The sequence below is a fragment of the Heptranchias perlo genome, chromosome 14 (genome assembly GCF_035084215.1).
Source record: "Heptranchias perlo isolate sHepPer1 chromosome 14, sHepPer1.hap1, whole genome shotgun sequence".
NCBI classification, from domain to species: domain Eukaryota; kingdom Metazoa; phylum Chordata; class Chondrichthyes; order Hexanchiformes; family Hexanchidae; genus Heptranchias; species Heptranchias perlo.
In genome coordinates, this window is record NC_090338.1 from 31,102,578 (window position 1) to 31,123,324 (window position 20,747).

Here is a 20,747-nt window from a genome sequence, read left to right on the forward strand (position 1 = left end):
AGTAATGAAGAAAAAAGGAATAATATTATGTAAGCCTTATTGTTAGAGATTTTCATTTTGTGTCTCAATCATAGCTCAAAGGATCAGCATGGCTACATTACGATAGGAAACCGGACCATGAGGCTCTCATTTGAGACAAATTTGGTCTTGGCATGTGAATCTTTTGCTAATTATCAAAGGCTGGGTGATGATTGGATGCAGGTGTAACCCACATGAATGGTATTTGACCCCTCATGGTAAGCTAAATAAATTCACTAATTTTAATCAAGGTTTGGTTAAATTATACAGACTAATAATAAAAAATCTGATAAACTTTATATGCAGGATGCCATTCACGGGAAATGTTTTATCGATGTTGAGTTCTATTTAAAAAGATTTGACATTTTAAAAAAAATCTTCAAGTTGTCTGTAAATCTCCTTGCTGATGGAGTATTACGAGATCTGTTCTGGGATTCAGCACACACTTGTTTACAGTCTGGTTCCCTTTTGAAGTCCTAATCCCAATCTAACCTTTCACTTTGTCACTGTCCCTGCACAGTGATATTTTCAGTGCACTGTGTAGGTGAGGACGATGATGTTTCAGTGTCTGTTGAGACAGTTCTTAGCTTATTCTTGTAGAAGCTCACAGGCCAAATAGGATGTGTAGGCAAGAGTTTTAAAAATTTTTTGCTGAACTATAACTTTTTTTGTCTTTTAACTTAAGTAAAGCAAAGTCATAATCTCTTGAAGTTTGTTTAAGTTTGAGATTAGTAGTTATGTTCATGGGCAGTTCCACCTCCTAAAGTCAAAGCAACTTCTTGCTGACATGGGCCTTGAAGTTACACTGTTGAGAAAAATAGCGTGAAAACATTTAATATGGTTTAAAGACCTTGGTGATTTTGAACTTTTCAAATTGATCTTCAATTGACAATTACATTATTGATGCTTTAACCTGCACTAACAAAGCAAAATAGCCATAGTAATCGAATAACTAGGGTGGTAGATAGGGCTTTAAACTAATGGGGGGGGGGGGGGGGGCGCGTTCAGGTAAGGGTAAATTTATACGTCTAAAGAGAAAAGTCAAGGCTGTAGAGCAGAGTAGCGATTTGGGTTAAAGACGAGCAGAGCGTTTCAGGAAGGGACAGAGAGTTTAACAAAGGTAATAGGGTATTAGTGACTAAGGTCACATCAGGGAAAAGTAGTTAAAATTAAAGGCACTATTTCTGAATGCACCTTACAATTCGTAACAAGATAGATGAATTAATGGCACAAGTAGAGATAAATGGGTTTGATCTAGTAGCCATTACTGAGTCATGGTTGCAGGGTGACCAATGTTGGGAACTAAATAGTCCAGGGTACTTGACTTTTAGAAAAGATAGGCTAAATGGAAAAAGAGGGGCGTAGCCCTGATAAACGATGAGGTAAAGACGGTAGTGAGAAAGGATCTTAGCTCAGAAAATCAGGATGTAGAATCAGTATGGGTGGAGCTAAGAAATAACAACGGGCAGAAAACACTGGTGAGAGTAGTTCCTAGGCCCCCTAACAGTAGTTATATTGTTGGACAGAATATAAATCAGGAAATTAGAGGAGCAAGGGTAATGCAATAATCATGGGGAACTTTAATCTTCGTATAGACTGGGCAAACCAAATTGGCTAAAATAGTTTGCATTCGAAACAGTTTTCCAGAACAATATGTCGAGGAACCAACTAGGGAACAGGCTATTTTAGATCTAGTATTGTTAATGAGACAGGGTTAATTAATAAGATAGTAAAGGATCCTCTGGAGGAATGATTATAATATGATAGAATTTCATATTGAGTTTGAGAGTGATGTAGTTAAGTTCGAAACTAGGGTCTTATACCTACGTAATTGGCTTTGTTTAAATATGAGGGGTGAGTTGGCTCAGGTAGATTGGGAAATTAGATTTTAAAATATGACTGTAGATAAGCAATGGTGAACATTTAAAGAAATAAGTCATAATTCTCAATGAATGTTCATTCCCTTGAGGAATAAAAACTCCATGGGAAAAGTGGTCCAACCGTGGCTAACTAGAGAAGTTAAGGATAGTATTACATTAAAAGAAGAGGCTTTCAATGTTGCCAAAAATAGTAGTCAGCCTGAGGATTGGGAGCATTTTAGAAATCAGCAAAGGAAGACCAAGAAATTGATGAAGAGGAAGAAAATTGAATTTGAGAACTAGCATGAAATATAAAAACAGATTGTAAGAGCTTCTACAAGTATGTAAAAAGGAAGAGATTAGTGAAAGTAAACGTGAGTCACTTAGAGTCAGAGACAGGGGAATAAGGAAATGGCAGAGACAAATATTTTGTATCTGTCTTCACAGAAGAAGACACAAAAAACATACATAGTAGGGAATCAAGGGTCCAATGAGAGTGAGGACCTTAAAGGAATTAATATTAGTACAGAAAAAGTACTGGAGAAATTAGTGGGACTAAAAGCCGACATCCCCTTGACCCGATGGCCTACATCCTAGGGTTTTAAAAGAGGTGGCTGCAGAGATAGTGGATGCATTGGTTTTGCTCTTCCAGAATTCCCTAGATTCCTGAACGGCCCCCGTGGACTGGAAGGTAGCAGATGTAACCCCACTATTCAAGAAAGGAGGGAGAGAGAAAACAGGGAACTATAGGCTAGTTAGCCTGACATCAGTAGTAGGGAAAATGCTAGAATCTATTGTTAAGAACGTGGTAACGGGGCACTTAGAAAATCATAATATGATTAAGCAGAGTCAACATGGTTTTACGAAAGGGAAATCGTGTTTGGTAAATCTATTAGAGTTTTTTGAAGGTATAACTAGCAGGGTAGATAAGGGGGAACTAGTGGATGTTGTATGTTTGGATTTTCGAAAGGCATTCGATAAGGTGCCACACGAGGTTGTTACACAAGATTAGGGTTCATGGGATTGGTGGTAATATGTTAGCACGGATTGAGGATTGGTTGACGGACAGAAAACAGAGAGTAGGAATAAACGGGTCATTTTCGGGTTGGCAGGATATAACTAGTGGAGTGCTGATAGGATCAGTACTTCGACCTCAGCTATTTACAATCTATATCAATGACTTAGTTGAGGGGACCGAGTGTAATGTATCCAAGTTTGCTGATCATACAAAGCTAGGTGGGAAAGTAAACTGTGGGGTGCAAAGAGGCTGTGAAGGGATATAGACAGGTTAAGTGATTGGGCAAGAAGGTGGCAGATGGAGTATAATTTGGGGAAATGTGAAATTATCCACTTTGGTAGGAAGAATAGAAAAGCAGAACATTGTTTAAAAGGTGAGAGACTAATAAATGTTGGTATTCAGAGGAATTTGGGTGTCCTTGTACATGAATCACAGGAAGTTAACAAGCAGGTACAGGAAGCAATTAGGAAAGCAAATGGCATGTTAGCCTTTATTGCAAGGGGGTTTGGAATATAAGAGTAAGGAAGCCTTGCTGCAATTATATAGGGCTTTGGTGAGATCACACCTGGAGTACTGTGTACAATTTTGGTCTCCTTACCAAGGGAAGAATATACTTGCCTTAGAGGGGATGCAACGAAGTACACGAATCAACCAGATTGATTCCTGGGATGAGAGGGTTGTCCTGTGAGGAGAGATTGAGTAGAATGGGCCTATATTCTCTGGAGTTTAGAAGAATGAGAGGTGACCTCATTGAAATGTATAAAATTCTGAGAGGGTTTGACAGGGTAGATGCTGAGAGGATGTTTCCCCTGGCTGGAGAATCTAGAACTAGGTTTCATAGTCTCAGGATAAGAGGTTTGCCATTTAGGACTGAGATGAGGAAAAATTTCTTCACTCAGAGGATTGGGAATCTTTGAAATTCTCTACCCCAGAGGGCTGTGGATGCTCAGTTGTTGAGTATATTCAAAACTGAGATTGATAAATTTTTGGACACTTAGTGAATCCAGTGATATGAAGATAGGGTGGGAAAGTGGAATTGAGGTTGAAGATCATCCATGATCATATTGAATGGCAGAGCAGGCTCAAGGGCCGTATGTCCTACTCCTACTTCTTATGTTACTATGTTCTTAATAATTTATACTATGTAGTAGGTAATTGTCTCTGAGCTCATGTATAGAGAATCTGGGTACAAATCTGTGCCCTACCATTCCATGCTCTTGTACATTGTACAGGGAGGGGAGGCAGCTACGCTTGGGTTGGAGATCCTTTCTCGGAGCATGGCGCTGATTGAGTCTGAGTCCGCATAGTGGACCTGTTCTCATGACTGGTGAATCCACCGTATTTCAGTTGCATTTTCTGTTTTAATTTCATATTTTTAAAATATTTTTTCCTCTTTTTCTCTATTTTTCCTTTTTTTCTCCTATTTTTGTTTATGTGGATCTCTAAGACATCACTTTACCCTCCACTATTCATATTCTTATGTTTGTCATTTCTTTACCTCAACATCACTTCACTGACTTTTATATCAGTTATTTTCTATTAAGCAGTTTGCAGGTTATTTAACCCACCCTCTCTCTGTGATTGGTGTATCTGTTGGCTCTCTCCCACTCCCCTTCCATCTTTATTCTCTTCAGTTTTTCCAACCTTACTAAAATGCCTCTCTAATTTTCAGTCTTCAGTTCTGTTGAAGGGTACATACTCGAATTGTCATAACCTGTCCTATATCTTTATATTGTATTCTAGTGTGCCTGATGTCCCAGCACACTGCTCTTTTATAAGCTAATATCTGTTGCCATGGTCGTTAATTTGTCTGTATGTATGTATGAATGATCAGGCATATATATACATAGGGATTTGTAGTGGGGGTATTTTGGTTAGGGAGGGATTTTTTCTTGAGATGGAATAATTTTAACCTGAGATATTCATCTTAGGGTTAGGGCCTGTAGCAGGAACTCTGCCCCAGTCCTGGACAGGGAGAGAGGTGACTTTTTGGACCCCAGTATAATGTAACCATTCATCTACATTATTTGGTCTGTAATTATTTGCAGTAACTTATGTTAAAGAATTGTCTTGAAAACTTTCCTTTGTGTACAGAATATAAAATAAAATTTTAATATCGATTTTGCCAAATCTCAGCTTTTTCTAAATTAATTCACATGAACATTTAAAAAATTTTTTTGCAGTTTTCTCTCCTCTTCCCCTCTCCCAAAGTGTAAACAATTTTACAACACCAAGTTATAGTCCAGCAATTTTATTTTAAATTCACAAGCTTTCGGAGATTTTCTCCTTCCTCAGGTAAACGTTTCAAGATCTCGAAACATTTACCTGAGGAAGGAGAAAATCTCCGAAAGCTTGTGAATTTAAAATAAAATTGCTGGACTATAACTTGGTGTTGTAAAATTGTTTACAATTGTCAACCCCAGTCCATCACCGGCATCTCCACATCATGTCTCCCAAAGTGGTCACACATGCTGGGATACCGCTCCATAGATGCATGTATCCATCCAGTAACTTTCCCAAATGACTATTCTTCTATGAAGATAGTGATTAGGGACTGAATATTTGACTGGGATATGATGGGGAAGCAGAGCCTAATCCTGTGTCTCTCGACGTTCATGCATGCACCTCTTGATTGCTATCGTGACCTCTATGAGAGATCACGATAGCAATCAAGAGCAGGAACCAAGGCTGTTTTTCTTTTACCCTTCAGCCTCTCCAGCTTGGGATACTGAGGTCAATTGTAGTGTCCCCACGGTCTGTTCTAGCAGCTGAAGCACCTCTTCTGAGGTTACAGCGCCATCTGTATCGGTGCACCTAATTCGCAGCCTGTGAATTACTGGGATTGAAGCCAAGAGATGGAAAAGGACAGAGGCGGCAATATTGAAATCGGGCCAGAGTAGTTAAAAACTCGGGTATGCTGGGAATGAAAGATAGAACAGTAACCGGGACACGCTTGGAAGAAGACATTTAAAAAGAGATACCACGTGTATGAACATGACAAAGAGAGTAGATCAAACCTGCAGTGACAGGCTGTTGTTTGGACTGAAGCTTTTCCTGCTTGTTTTAATCAAACTGTCTGAAACATTTTTTTAAAAAAACAGTCAATATCCAAACATGTACATCTTTTACAAAAAGTTTTTTTTTTCTAAACATGGTCTCAATTTCTGAAAGTTATTTTAGGTTGATTGTGAGTCCGCAGTGGTGTCCGCCATTAGACATGGCTTGCTGGTTCATTCAATTTAAAATGGAGTACTGATGATACTGACATACTTCCTGTATTTCAGCATGTGATTGCTGCCAGTTGCTGTGTTAAATGGAAGCGGGGTAATTGAGGGTACAGGGCTGGCATATCATGAGACAAATGTTTGGGCAAGCCATATCCAATACTGCTCGTAAAGGTAGATTGTGTCTGAGCATTGCCATTTTTAAAACTGGGTTGACTTGTTTGTAATTTCAGTTTCTTTTCTTTTAAACCAGCAGCATGAAGTATTCCATTAAATTTAAAAGCATCCTCAAGGAGAGTGAGGTCTGTTATTTTACCAATACAATAAGATTTTAAAGAGTGTTTTAGCGGAAACCTATCTCCAACTGCGGTATCAAGTTATTAAATGCATTCCAGGGGTAACATGAGATGATGTTACTTGTCTCTATGCACCATATGTACTTTATGATGCATTTTCCACATGGAGTCTTTGGTATCGTACTGTGTTAAATTAAGTTACAGCTGTTCTCGACATGGAATCATATCAAATGTTATTTTATCTGTTAAATCAGTTTGTAAAGCTAGTTACCTATCTGTATCTCTTTTATCACTGAATTGTTTCATGGGTGATGAGAGAATATGTTTTAATCTCAATATTAAAATAATCTCAATATTAAAATAATACTTTTCTTTGCAAATTATAAATCTCCACTGAATTACCGTAACTCTTTCTGAGGCACAAATCTATATTAAGGGTGAGATCCTGAATGAATATTTCACATCGGTATTTACGGTTGAGAAAGGCATGGATGTTAGGGAACTTGGGGAAATAAATAGTGATGTCTTGAGGAGTGTACATATTACAGAGAGGGAGGTGCTGGAAGTCTTAACGCGCATCAAGGTAGATAAATCTCCGGGACCTGATGAAATGTATCCCAGGACGTTATGGGAGGTTAGGGAGGAAATTGCGGGTCCCCTAGCAGAGATATTTGAATCATCCACCGCTACAGGTGAGGTGCCTGAAGATTGGAGGGTAGCAAATGTTGTGCCTTTGTTTAAGAAGGGCGGCAGGGAAAAGCCTGGGAACTACAGACCAGTGAGCCTGACATCTGTAGTGGTTAAGTTGTTAGAGGGTATTCTGAGGGACAGAATCTACAGGCATTTGGAGAGGCAGGGACTAATTAGGAACAGTCAGCATGGTTTTGTGAGAGGAAAATCATGTCTCACGAATTTGATTGAGTTTTTTGAAGGGGTAACCAAGAAGATAGATGAGGGCTGTGCAGTAGACGTGGTCTACATGGACTTCAGCAAAGCCTTTGACAAGGTACCGCATGGTAGGTTGTTACATAAGGTTAAATCTCATGGGATCCAAGGTGAGGTAGCCAATTGGATACAAAATTGGCTTGACGACAGAAGACAGAGGGTGGTTGTCGAGGGTTGTTTTTCAAACTGGATGCCTGTGTCCAGCGGTGTGCCTCAGGGATCGGTGCTGGGTCCGCTGTTATTTGTTATTTATATTAATGATTTGGATGAGAATTTAGGAGGCATGGTTAGTAAGTTTGCAGATGACACCAAGATTGGTGGCATTGTGGACAGTGAAGAAGGTTATCTAGGATTGCAACGGGATCTTGATAAATTGGGCCAGTGGGCCGATGAATGGCAGATGGAGTTTAATTTAGATAAATGTGAGGTGATGCATTTTGGTAGATCGAATCGGGCCAGGACCTACTCCGTTAATGGTAGGGCGTTGGGGAGAGTTATAGAACAAAGAGATCTAGGAGTACAGATTCATAGCTCCTTGAAAGTGGAGTCACAGGTGGATAGGGTGGTGAAGAAGGCATTCAGCATGCTTGGTTTCATTGGTCAGAACATTGAATGCAGGAGTTGGGATGTCTTGTTGAAGTTGTACAGGGCATTGGTGAGGCCACACTTGGAGTACTGTGTACAGTTCTGGTCACCCTATTATAGAAAGGATATTATTAAACTAGAAAGAGTGCAGAAAAGATTTACTAGGATGCTACCGGGACTTGATGGTTTGACTTACAGGGAGAGGTTAGACAGACTGGGACTTTATTCCCTGGAGAGTAGGAGGTTAAGGGGTGATCTTATAGAAGTCTATAAAATAATGAGGGGCATAGATAAGGTCGATAGTCAAAATCTTTTCCCAAAGGTAGGGGAGTCTATAACGAGGGGGCACAGATTTAAGGTGAGAGGGGAGAGATACAAAAGGATCCAGAGGGGCAATTTTTTCACTCAAAGGGTGGTGAGTGTCTGGAACGAGCTGCCAGAGGCAGTAGTAGAGGCGGGTACAATTTTGTCTTTTAAAAAGCATTTGGACAGTTACATGGGGAAGATGGGTATCGAGGGATATGGGCCAAGTGCAGGCAATTGGGACTAGCTTAGTGGTATAAACTGGGCGACATGGACATGTTGGGCCGAAGGGCCTGTTTCCATGTTGTAACTTCTATGATTCTATGATTCTATGAAACTTCGCTCCAGCAATTTCTGTGTGTAAGATTATTCCTTTTTTTTTTCTCTTTCTGTAAAATGGGAATGTCTGCAACTCTAGCTAGGGTTCCCGCTTGTGAATGGTATCCTGCAGTGCCTGCTGGAAAGTGCACATGTGAGCAAGTTAGGTGAGCACAGGACTAGGCTGGCAGCCTGCTGAAGATTGTATATCAAGATGGTCACTTGAGTGAGGTAATGCAAGGCTGCTGGCACCTGTGGAACTGTACGCTTGCGTGAACCAGTGCCTTCAGGTGAGGGGAGTAAAAAATGGAGGGAAGTACCCTTCTCCCAACAAACTAAATTTTCTTTAAAGATTTTTTTTTTGCGGGCCTGAAATTCCTGGGCTGGAGTGGATGCTTCCTATGTCTAAATTGCAGGATTGGGTGGATTTTGGGATGGGTCCCAGTTTTGCTGGCTCCCCACCTTTTTTTTTAGCCAGAATGCCCATCCTTCAATGGACTGGCAAGGTACTGCTCTGTAATTCCTGGCAGCACCCTCCCCCTCCCCACATTGGGTTTCACACCCATTGAATACGGTCAGTGGTGTGGATATAAGCTCACTTTATGCAAATGGCCTTCTTTTGGGGATTTCTGATGGAATTGAAGGTGCTGGCTGGAACCCACCTTGCCACACTTTAGGTGGTGAAATAGGCTTCAAGGAATTTCAGGCACCACAGCCAGGATTTTGACCCGGAACCTCAAAGGGGGCGGGGGGGAGGGGTCGAATTGCGGATGGGAAACCTGAAAGTACGATTTTGACGTAAGGACGTCTTTTATTTTTTTGTGTTGATTTCTCGTCCAGTAGGCCAGCCTGATTGACAGGCTGGTCTCAGTCGGATGGGAGCAGAGCAAGGTAGAGAACATGAAAAGGAAAGTGTTCAGGTAAGTCTTAGATTGTATGGGGGGGGGTATGGGTGGGCACGGGGGCAGTAGGAGAGGGTCAGTCATCGGAGGTCAGTCACCGGGGAGGGGGATCGGGGGTTCCGGGGTGGGGGTGGGGACGATCGGGTGTCAGTCACTGGGGGGGGGGGGGGTGTCGGGTTCGGGTTCGGGGGTCCAGGATTTTTGAGGGGGAGGGGTCGCGATCATTGGAGGGTTCGCTGCAGGTAGGCTTGTTGGGCCTGGGGGAAGCACTCCTGCTCCTCCGGGCCCACAAGCTCTGCCAGAAAGGTACTTACCTGCAGTTTCGGGCCTTCTCGCCGCCTCTCACGCAGCATGAAGGAGATGGCCCAGGAATCCCGGCCCCCAGGGGTTAAAATCGCAAAGCCTTTCAAAATGGAGGCTCGCAGCCTCCTTGAAAGGTTTTAATGACCCTGACCCGCCTCCTAAAAGCGGGTTGGTCACACGTCCCTCATCCTGCCCCGGTGAAAACTGGATATGGATGGATCTGAAATTGTTGCAATATTTATTGCCCCCAACCCACCCGTTTTTCCCAGTTAAAATCCTGCCCCATGTCTCCGTGATTCAATGCAAGATGGCAACACATTTCTGAGTAATTAACTGGCAAAAAGCGATGTTCAGGTTTGCTTCCTAATTTGCTATACTTTGTGCTGCTCTGAGAGTGTTAGTGTGACCAGAATTACATGATGAAAGGTAAAGGTTATGGCACAACTCCCAGCCGCATGGCTAACACCAGGCTACAGGATACCAGAGCCAATCTGGATCACTGGGTTGTACTTCAGCTAAAACCCTGTCTTATGAAAGAAACCCACCTAAATAATTCCCTTTGCGCTTTAGTTTTAGCAAATCTGTAATGCATTGGGCCAGAAATTCCAGAGGTCCTCCTCAGCATGCGGGAATGTGGCGGAACGGAACCGTATCCACCCATGAAACCAAGGCATAGACCCCATTCCAAGTTACATGGATGGGGCCATTTGCATTGTTGAGTGGGCGGCTGGTGCCTGCGTGGGTGCTTCAGCAGCACCTCCCTTATCCGCCCTTGTAAGGTGAAACAACTCTCAGTCACTTTTGCCTGACATGCCTCCAGGCCCTCTGGGCTGAAGGAAAAAAAATCCTCACCAAAATCTTGAGCTTCGAGGAGAGCCTTTCTGCCTTCAGACTAAAAGTAATTGAACCGCTCAGGGATTGATTACCTTAGTCTGGGTAAGATTTGGAGCTTTTTAGGAGGCCTCAACTGGACTCATACCAGCTTCCAGTTGATGAGAGTTGCATTGAGGCGTAATAAGGGCCTACTGGTTGGAATTCCTGGGGTAGCCTGGGAATTCCCCAGACAATGGAAATTAAATTTTGTTGTTTTTATAACCGGTGGCCGATCCACAACTGGGTGGAAGTTGAAAATTTACCCCATGACGTTGGGGGAGGGGGCAGAAGATTTGTCCATGTCCCCCTACAGGAAAATGGCAGGACAAAAGAAACGGGACGGAACTTGGTTCTATTGGGATTCCACCCCTTTTTCTGTTCCACTTAGTAGGGTCTGCTGGGGTTCTGCCTTGGCCACGACTGAAATTTTGGTGCCTTTTTTTGTAAACCTGTTTACTATTGTGTTAACAGCAGCACAAGGAAAATAGAGTTAGTCTGATGGAGATAAATGGGCTAAATAATTCATTGTGTGAAATAGACTAGATTTCAATCTGATTTGCCCCATAACATTTCTTTTTCAAGCTTAATCCCTCTCTTTTGTAAGATGTTTTCTCCCTGCATCATGCTCTACTCCCAAAGCTGGGAAACCTAATCAAAGGTTTTCACCACTTTTGTTTTGAAAGATCTGCCAGAAAATATGAGAAGCACCTAGCCTTTGCTCAGCATTTGTACCTTGTTGAGACTGGGAACTGGTAGGGAAATTGCAGGTACATCAGACTTGAACATATCGAAGGGACATCCCTTTCCATTCATCAGTGCTCCTGCCCTTCATTGTTCGTGTGTTTTTGGGCTTTCTAAATTGACTGGAGAAGCCTTAAACACTTATACCTTGTTAGAAAATTTATTATACTTTGTCAGTCTGTTAGATGCCTCTCCTCCGTCATCCAGCTGGGTGGGACTGCCCTCGCTTGGTTCCATTCTTATCTATCCAAATGTAGACAGAGAATAACCTGAAATGGCTTCCCTTCCCCTTCCCACGCTGTTATTTCTGGAGTCCCCCAAGGATCTATCCTTGCCTCCTCCTGTTTCTCATCTACTTGCTGTCCCTCGGCGACATCATCCGAAAACAAAATGTCAGGTTCCACGTGTACACTGACGATACCCAGCTCTACCTCACCACCACCTCTCTCGACCTCTCCACTGTCTCTGATTTGTCACGCTGCTTATCCGATATCCAGTACCGAATGAGCAGAAATTTCCTCCAACTAAATATTGGGAAGACCGAAGCCATTGTCTTCAGTTCCCACCGCAAACCCCATTCCCTAGCCACCGACTCCCTCCCTCTCTCTGACCACTGTCTGAGGCTGAACCAGACCGTTTGCAACTTTGGCGTCCTATTTGACCCTGAGATGAGCTTCCGACCATATACCCGCTCCATCACCAAGACCACCTCCTTCCACCTCTGTAACATTGTCCGTCTCTGCTCCTGCCCTAGCTCATCTGCTGCTGAAACCTTCCTCCAAGCCTTTGTTACCTCCAGTTGACTATTCCAATGTTCTCCTGGCCGGCCTCACATCTTCCACCCTCCATAAACTTGAGCTCATCCAAATCTCTGTTGCCCATATCCTAACTCGCACCAAGTCCCGTTGTTCTGTTCACCCATCACCCCTGTGTTCTCTGACCTTCATTGGCTCCCGGTCCGGTAATGCCTCGATTTTAAAATTCTCAAACCCTTCAATGGCCTTGTCACTCACTCTCGCTATAACCTCCCCCAGCCCTATAAACCTTCAAGACCTCTGTGCTCCTCCAATTCTGGCCTCTTGTGCATCCCCTATTTTAATTGCTCCACCATTGATGGCAGTGCCTTCAGCTGCCTAAGCCTTAAGCTCTGGAATTCCCTCCCTAAACATCTCCGCCGCTCCTCCTTTGTGATGCTCCTTAAAACTTACGTCTTCGACCAAGTTTTTGGTTACCTGTCCTAATATCTCCTTATGTGGCTCAGTGTCAAACTTTGTTTGCTTCTGTGAACTTCTGTGAAGTGCCTTGGGACATTTTACTATGTTAAAGGTTCTCTATAAATGCCAGTTGTTAGGTGACAGTGTTTTACTGCCACTGTTGTCATTTGTGATGATGTAACTGCTTTGCAGTGCATCAAATTAATCTGCAAGTCTGCTATTTTTACTCTTTTTTTATTTTGCTCCCATTCCATTTTCATTCCATGCAGTATTGCCCAGCTGAAAGGGAACTACTCTTCTCTTGATACTGTTCTGCAATTGGCCGTTATGAGGCATAAAAAAGTGGCCCAGAGTGACTCTCCCTCCAATATGTCTCTCCTCCCGTGGTATTTACCTGGTATCACACTGACAGCACATCCGAGACCAGGTACTTTACGTGAATGACCATGGATTTGAAACCAACGTCCTAACACTTTGTGGTGTGCTATGTTGGAGTATCACCATAGCTTACATGACTATTATAAAAAGCCCCACATAGAGTGTCATAGCAAAGCTGAAGTAACATACATCTGGCTTGCAGTGATTTCCCCCCTTGCAATTTTTTGATTACAGCTCTGTTTCTGTAACATTGAGTTATTGAGTCTGATTAAGATGTCCAAATGATTTCAATTATATCCTGAAGATTCAATTATATGTAAAAGGCTGCATCGGCAGTTTTGCTGCTTGGCTGGTGTTTTGATGACAAACCTTCAAGTGACCAGTAGCCAAATTTTGGCTCTTTATGGTTTGAAATGTGATCCTTTGGAGTACTTCAGATGAGTGATGATGCATCATGACAGAGCATTTAATAATATTTTATAGCTTAAATTTTTATTTAATCAAAGTTGAAGAAGTATAGACTCTAGCCAAATTAAGGAAGGTCTTGTTGCCGGAATCCTACAATTACTTTAATTGGGTCTCAAGACAGATACCATGCAAAGTAATTACACTTAATGATAGATCACATGACAAGATGTGAAAAATGTCAAACATCGTTAAGTTTGAAACCTAAGTATAGGACTGTATCTGAATGTTCTTTCCTTTTTATTGGCAGCTATACTCAATGAAGTTAGTATGTTGGTACACTGCAAATATTTAAAGGATAATAAGACACCACTTAAATAATAGACTTCTAATTTACCTGATTAGTGTAGGAATTCATCTAGAGCCCATTGGCAAAAAAGTACCTTCTTGAAGCATATTAAACATGAATTAATTAAGATTGCCATGAGAATTGCTTTGGGAAATTAGTCTTTAAATTGCTGGTGCTCATTTTCTTGGTGGGAGTTATTTTTGTGAAAGACTTCTAGCGAATTGAAATGAGCACAAAAATGAAGTAAATCCAAATTTAGAGAGACTGGGTGATGCATGGTTAGCATGATGTTCTTTCACCTCTGGTCTTGGGATCGAATTCAGTCCAGACTTCTACAAGGCAGGAAGTCTTTACATCATATAAAGGGAGGGGGGATGGAGGGAGGTACGGGCTGGGGCTGGGGCTGGGGCTGGGGCTGGGGCTGGGGCTGGGGCTGGGGCTGGGGCTGGGGCTGGGGCTGGGAGGGGGGGGGGGGGAGACATTCTCTGATTTTCCCTTGTTTTAATAAATTATCTGGTGTTTGGAGAATTTGTGAGAAGATTCCACAAAGGACAATTAGATGGTTCTCGATATTGTAATGGAATATTTTAAGATTTATAAAGATTCAGAATGAGATCAGCCTTTTATGACTACAAAATTTCTTCCGTGTCTTAATTTTGAAATGCGAGTATAAAGCAGATTTTCCTCTTTATGCTAATGTTTAGTTATTTGCTAATGTTTCATTATTTGCTAAGAATAGTGAAATGCAAAAAAATAGGTCTTTAGTGAGTCATGCATTCCTCTCCACCTTTGATCTCTCTTCCCAGGCAGTACATGTTACTGAGGACCATGATTTTGACAGGACATTGGTGAATCGATAACAGAATATTAAAAAAAAGTTACATTTTAATATATCAAATCCTCAATTTTTGTCCCATATGGTGTGGCAATGATGAATTCAAATCTGTGCTCGTAGTGATTTCCTTTTCAGTGCTCCAGCTTCTATTTAGTATGTGATGAGAAGAATTGTGGTTTTACAAAAAAACCCACACCATCTGATGGATTTCGGTGCATTCTACAGATTGTATATTCATATAGTGCCAACTATCAGGATTGAAATTCCATGAAACTGGATACGAGGACAGGATAATTACTGGTTAACCTGGAATTCCAATAAAACCTTCACATTCACACACAGTACTGCTCATCCCAACATTTGCAGAGGAAATCAAAGGTATTAGACAGCATAAAAGGATTTCACTTTAATTTTCTGTTGTCAGAAAATTTTTTGTAAATACATATTTGTACTGTGAATTTCAGTTTTTAATTACCTAAGAAATCACTTGTAGTTTCAAAAGACTCACATTTAAAATGTCTCCGACAATTGTGTTATGATGCATACTGGCTGATTTATGTTTTTCTGTTTATGAAAGCATTTTTTTAAAAAAAAGTCACGTTTCAAGACTTGATCTTTTTTTTCATGGAATATATTTTGGGTTGAGTTAAAGGAAGACTTCCATTTATATCGCAGCTTTCACAAACTCAAGACATCCTACAGCCAATTAAATATGTTTGAAGTGTAGTCACTGTTGTAATGTAGGAAATGTTTTATGTTTAGGGGTTGTGTTTTAAAACAAAGTGAATTTGCACAGGTTTAAAAAGAAAGGCTGCAGGCATTGAAGGATGTGCATTAAAGCCAGACAAGCCGGTTTGGGGCTGGCACAACTTGGCCTATTTCAAACTGATACAACAAGGATCTCATCTCAATCCAAGCTTGTTACCTAGGATGAATAGGGATGTGAAGCAATTTGCAATCTTGTGTTAGGTGGCCAACAAGTATACATACCGTCATTGTGAGAACAATTCTATTCATGTGAGCGTGGCGAGTTGTCTGCAGACAATTTACTCCTGCGAGAGTGGCTAGTCGGTCCAATTTTCAGGCATGCTGGCAAATCCCCGCCTTTCAACGTGTCAGAGACACTATTGCTCTGCTTCCTGGGGTCAAAGTTAACAGAAAAGAAGGTAAAACTGATGTATGGGGGGCTGTTAGATTTTGGACAAAGGTCTGTGACGCACAGCTCTTGGCCCAGAACGAGAAACTAAAAATGCAGGAGTTTAGGTCTTTCAGTTAGAAATTGTATAGGGCAATGCTTTCCAATAGAAATTGCGGACTAGCCACAGGTGTGATAACAGCAACACTGTTTTAGCCATGTGCACTAATTTTAGTAGAAAACACCTTGCATATAATGCAGGTAAATGTACTTCACATGTATACTTACTTAACAAACATCTACCACAAAAGATTAGAAATGGGTACATGAGGTATCATGTGAGAGATATAGGGCCCGATATTACCATCGCGGTGTGGGGGGGGTAGATTGGGTGCGTGGGTAACACTCCCGGTGAAATCAGTCTGTCCTGCGCGCAATCGCAGGCTGATTGGATCCACTTACCTGGTTTTCCGGGTTCCCCACTGCTAAGCTGCGCGGTGGGCGGACTGCGCATGCGCAGTAAGGTCTGTCAGCTGGATGAACTCTATTTAAAGGGGCAGTCCTCCACTGACTGATGCTGCAAGAAATAGGAAAAATTACAGCATGGAACAGCCCAGGGGGAAGGCTGCTCTCAGGTTTAATGATACCTCACTCCAGGTATCATTGGATGGGGTGAGGAGGAGGGGGAGGACAGAGATCTTCCCCCCGGCGGGCGGGAGGAAGCGGCCTGCCTCTCCCACCAAGAAGGCCTGGCTCGAGGTGGCAGAGGAGGTCACCAGCACCACCAACATATCGCGGACCTGCATACAGTGCAGGAGGCGCTGCAATGACCCAAGTAGGTCAGCCAAAGTGAGCACACTTACTCATTCCCCTACATTCCGTCTGCCACATCACCGCCCCCACCCCACATCTCCTTCTGCACTGCCAACACTACTCTGTCACGTCACTCCTCACACCCACTCAAACCTCATCCTCATCTTACCTGCACTTACTCACCTCGTCAGTACTCATCCCGCCACTACCACTCAACCCAATCCTCATACAATCTCATGGCTCTATCTCATACTCACCCTCTCGTGCATCTCTTTCACAGTCAGCCTCACTCAACCTGCCACTATCTGTGCTGCAGCCACAGGGCATGCATCACATATGTGCAGTAGGAAGTGTAAGGCAAACGTGCCATGAGCATGAAGTGGATGCTCAAGGGTGTTTGAGGGTTTGTCATGGTTTTTACTTATATTTAATTTCTGATCAACTCACATTACATATTATATTGGCACCACTACTGCCATATCTTTGCGAATCTTGTCTGGTTTGTGCAATAATGCCCTTTCCTGAGGATCACAATGTAGACCCACAACTGATGCCACCCATTGTGTCACTGCAGAGTGGGTGTAGGTGTATTTGCAGGGCTCTTTTGTGCAGACGACTGAGAGACGTCAGCGATGTCCCCGGTGGCACCCTGGAAGGATGCGGAGGAGAAGTTGTTGAGGGCAGTGATGACTTTGACAGCGACAGGTAAGAAGATGGTGCTCGGGCCAGCCGGGAGCAGCTCGGAATGAAGGAGGCTGCAGATGTCCACAACTACATGTCGAGTGACTCTGAGCCTCCGTGTGCACTGCTGCTCAGAGAGGTCCAGGAAGCTGAGCCTCGGTCTGTGGACCCTGTGGCGAGGGTAGTGCCCTCTGCGACGCATCTCTCTCTGCGGTTGCCCTCCCTCCTGCTGTGCAGGTGGATGTGTCACAGCACTGTGTTGTGGAGCTCCACTTGTCAGAGGTGGACAGCGTGGCCGGCGAGGCTGGTGATGCTGTTCGCCCTCCGAGGAGGTCATGACTGCAGCTACGGCGGCCCCCATCCGGACGATGTACATCTGAGGGGGTCCGCAAGGTAGGTAAATGTGTCTGGACACCGGGGTAAGTGTGCAAGTTGGTGAATTTTATTGTTAGGAGGAGGGTGGTGGAGGCCAAACTTTGTCCAAAGTGACAGAGTGGCCTCCTGCAATGAGTGAGGGTCTCCCCACCCCCCCCCACCTGTCAAATGGACCTTTGCAGCTGCCACACGTCCATTTGAACTGGGAGTGTTTCCCCCAGTACGGGAAACAGTCCCAGTTGTTTGCAAAATCCCACCCCTCCTAAAATATCATGTTAATCAGGTCTCTAAATGACCTGAAATACCTTAAGTGGCACCCCGCCGGCTTTAATTGCCGGCGGGAGTCCCACATGCGGGGGCTGCGCGCGCATGTGAGCGCGTCAGTGGGCAACCCGGAAGTGGGCGGGTTGGAGCCGGGCTCCCGCCCCGCCCCGGGAATCCCTGATTTTCGCAGCCCCCCCGCCACCAATGCACCCGATCGCGGGTGCGAAAATCGAGCCTATAGTATCCAATTCAGATCACAAGAGGGTCCTGATGTTACATCCTTGAGCCATGCTATTGTACAATTAGATATTGGGAAGTAGGGACGCAGCCCTAAACGGAAGATGCTCAAACACCTTAGGGAGTGACCAGCACTGTTGTACCTGAAAGAATATCTATGGGAGATCGTAAACTTGTCACAATCATACAGTAAAAAGGTGGAATATGGGAAGGCGAATTGGTAGTAATTTAGACTACCACTAAAGGAGGTTGTGAATTAACCATCTCCACCACTTCAGAATGACTTATTTAGCACAAATAGAGAAGAATAATAGGCTAGATTTCTGTCCATTGACTATGAATTGGTGGAAATTCAATCCAAATATTCTAAAGAAAAAATTCTATTACTTAGGGAACAGAAAGAATAGTTTGTGCTGTGAAATGGAAATAAGTTCCATGGAACACTTGAAAGCTTCCTGAATGTATGCTTGCATATCAATATGTAATTCCTAGAAAGTTCTATGTTCAGTAATTGCAGAGCATTCACTGAAGAGCTAGTCAGCAGCCACGTTGAGGGGATGGAATAAGGACTGAAAAGCTTCTATTACTATGTAGTGTTTCTTTGTTATTGAAAGAACTATAAGAGAGCTTATTTGTCCGAAAGTCCTTTTTCTTTTTGCTCCAGGTAGTTTTGTTTCAATGATATCCATTGAGATGTAGGTCTATAAGCAAAAATCACTGGTGTCGTAAATCTGCATTATAATACATTTTAGAAAATATAATGAATATTAAAAATCTGGTTTTAAAGGTTAAAATGTAATAAAATACAACCGGCTTAAATATTAATTAACTAAAACAGTCAACATATCTAGGGTTAAGTAAACAGGGAACCAACTTAATGAAATCCTAAATTGAAAGTAGCATCTCTCAAGGATGACTTAGACATGTATGAGCTTGACTATTACTTGAAAACTCCTTCATTACTGTCAATTTGTTTTTGAAAATAATGTGCGTTTTTATTTGTCTATGGAAGAGGAACTTGGGCTTGCTGCCTATTTTCTGATGTAAAGTAGTGCATAAGCACAAAAATCACTGGTCCATTTTCTTAAAACTGTTGACATGTAATGTATGCCTGGCTTTCAGGCCCATTTTCAATATAAAATGCTGTGTGTTTGTAAAACATTATGGTAATAGTTTGAGGTCATGCAGCTGGTCTTAGAACAAAATGAATGTGGCTGTAAAATACCCTCAAAACTGCTTCTATTTTGTTAAATTGCCTTTTTTTTAACTTGCTGAGTTCCTTATTGAGTTGTGCTTGTTTCATTCCTAAAATGCTGTATGCGTGTGATGTTTAATGGGAAAAAAAGATATCGCTGTGAACTAAAATGAACTAATTTTGTTGAAACTAGGATGGCATGGCCTGTGTGGAGGGCTGGTGTTTTCCTACAGAATGACAAATTAGAGAGTGACTGACCCCAGTCCACTTACTCTTAGCGGCAGATCTCAATGGAGCAATGCCAGAGGCTCCTTTTCTGCTCTATTGGATAAAGATATTTTGTGGTGCAAGGAGACCCAAGAAAGAGGGAAATAATTTTAAAAGGAAGCATTCACCTGGGGGAAAAAATTACTCGAAGGTTTGTCTTGGTGAAAGGATCTATGCATACAAAGCTGTGCAGCAACAAACTGTGTTAACATTTATCAACTGTTTTTTGTGCTGTGAGCAAATTTATTCAGATAGTCAGTGTAATAATGCAATTTGGTTGCTACGACAGAATTAATCAAGCTAGTTACATTTTAGACAGAAAAGGAAAAAAAAGCAGCTTATGTTTACATGCTGTTGACAAATTGTAGAAACTGGTCTGTGAGCACCAACAGGTTCTGTTAGTAGCAAATAGTCATTAGTTTTCCTGGATTTATATTTGCACCACACGTCAAAATTGCAGAACTAGTCAATATCCTGAGATTTGTTCCCAGATCTTTTAATGGTGTAAATCACGTACCTTGTGTAAACAGGCTGGAATTTTTTTCATATTTTAATAGATTTAATGCAGTTACTAGAGTAATCAACATTACAATGGAGTTGTTTTTGTAACACCCAAATACACCTATTCAAATATTTAAGGGTTCCTGTTCATGTCAAATTTTGGCCAGTTTTTGATGTGTAGGTGCATCTGCTAAGAACTTTGTTGAATATACTGAAATTAACTACATTTAAGAAGTTCACAGCAGATGAAATACATCATTCTGAAGTACATTTAAACCCAGATCATTGAGGTGAAAAGACTTTGTACTGTACCAGTTAATGATTTTCCTACTCTTCACATTAGTTATGTGGTTTGAAAGATTGAAGTTTGTTCTAGTGAGTATGTAGCTGTAGAGTTTTGAACTTTCAGTTGGGCGTGAGGGTGGGAACTGCGGGGACTGTTATGATGTGTTTCTAGTCAATTGATCATTGAGCCATATTGTGCTGTTCAGGCTGATCTACTTTTGCAGCCAGTACTAGAGCCACAGGATGAAAAAGAGGCAGATTGGCTTTAGTCTCTTTCTGTTCTTCATGACCCCTTTCTTAAAGCTAGGACAAGTATGTAAAACTGACACAATCAATATGACAGTGTATTCTGCCGCTGATGCCATCACTTCTATAAAGACCTGATAAAACCTCTCTCAAGATAGCATTCTTTCAAAGAATGATAGACT

The 20,747-nt window shown here is 42.3% G+C and overlaps 1 protein-coding gene across 4 annotated transcripts in view; it reads left to right on the plus strand.

Moving 5' to 3' along the window:
- LOC137332405 (pterin-4-alpha-carbinolamine dehydratase 2-like) overlaps window positions 1-20,747 on the plus strand; it is a 78,029-nt gene that overhangs the window by 16,508 nt on the left and 40,774 nt on the right. The window lies entirely within an intron of this gene.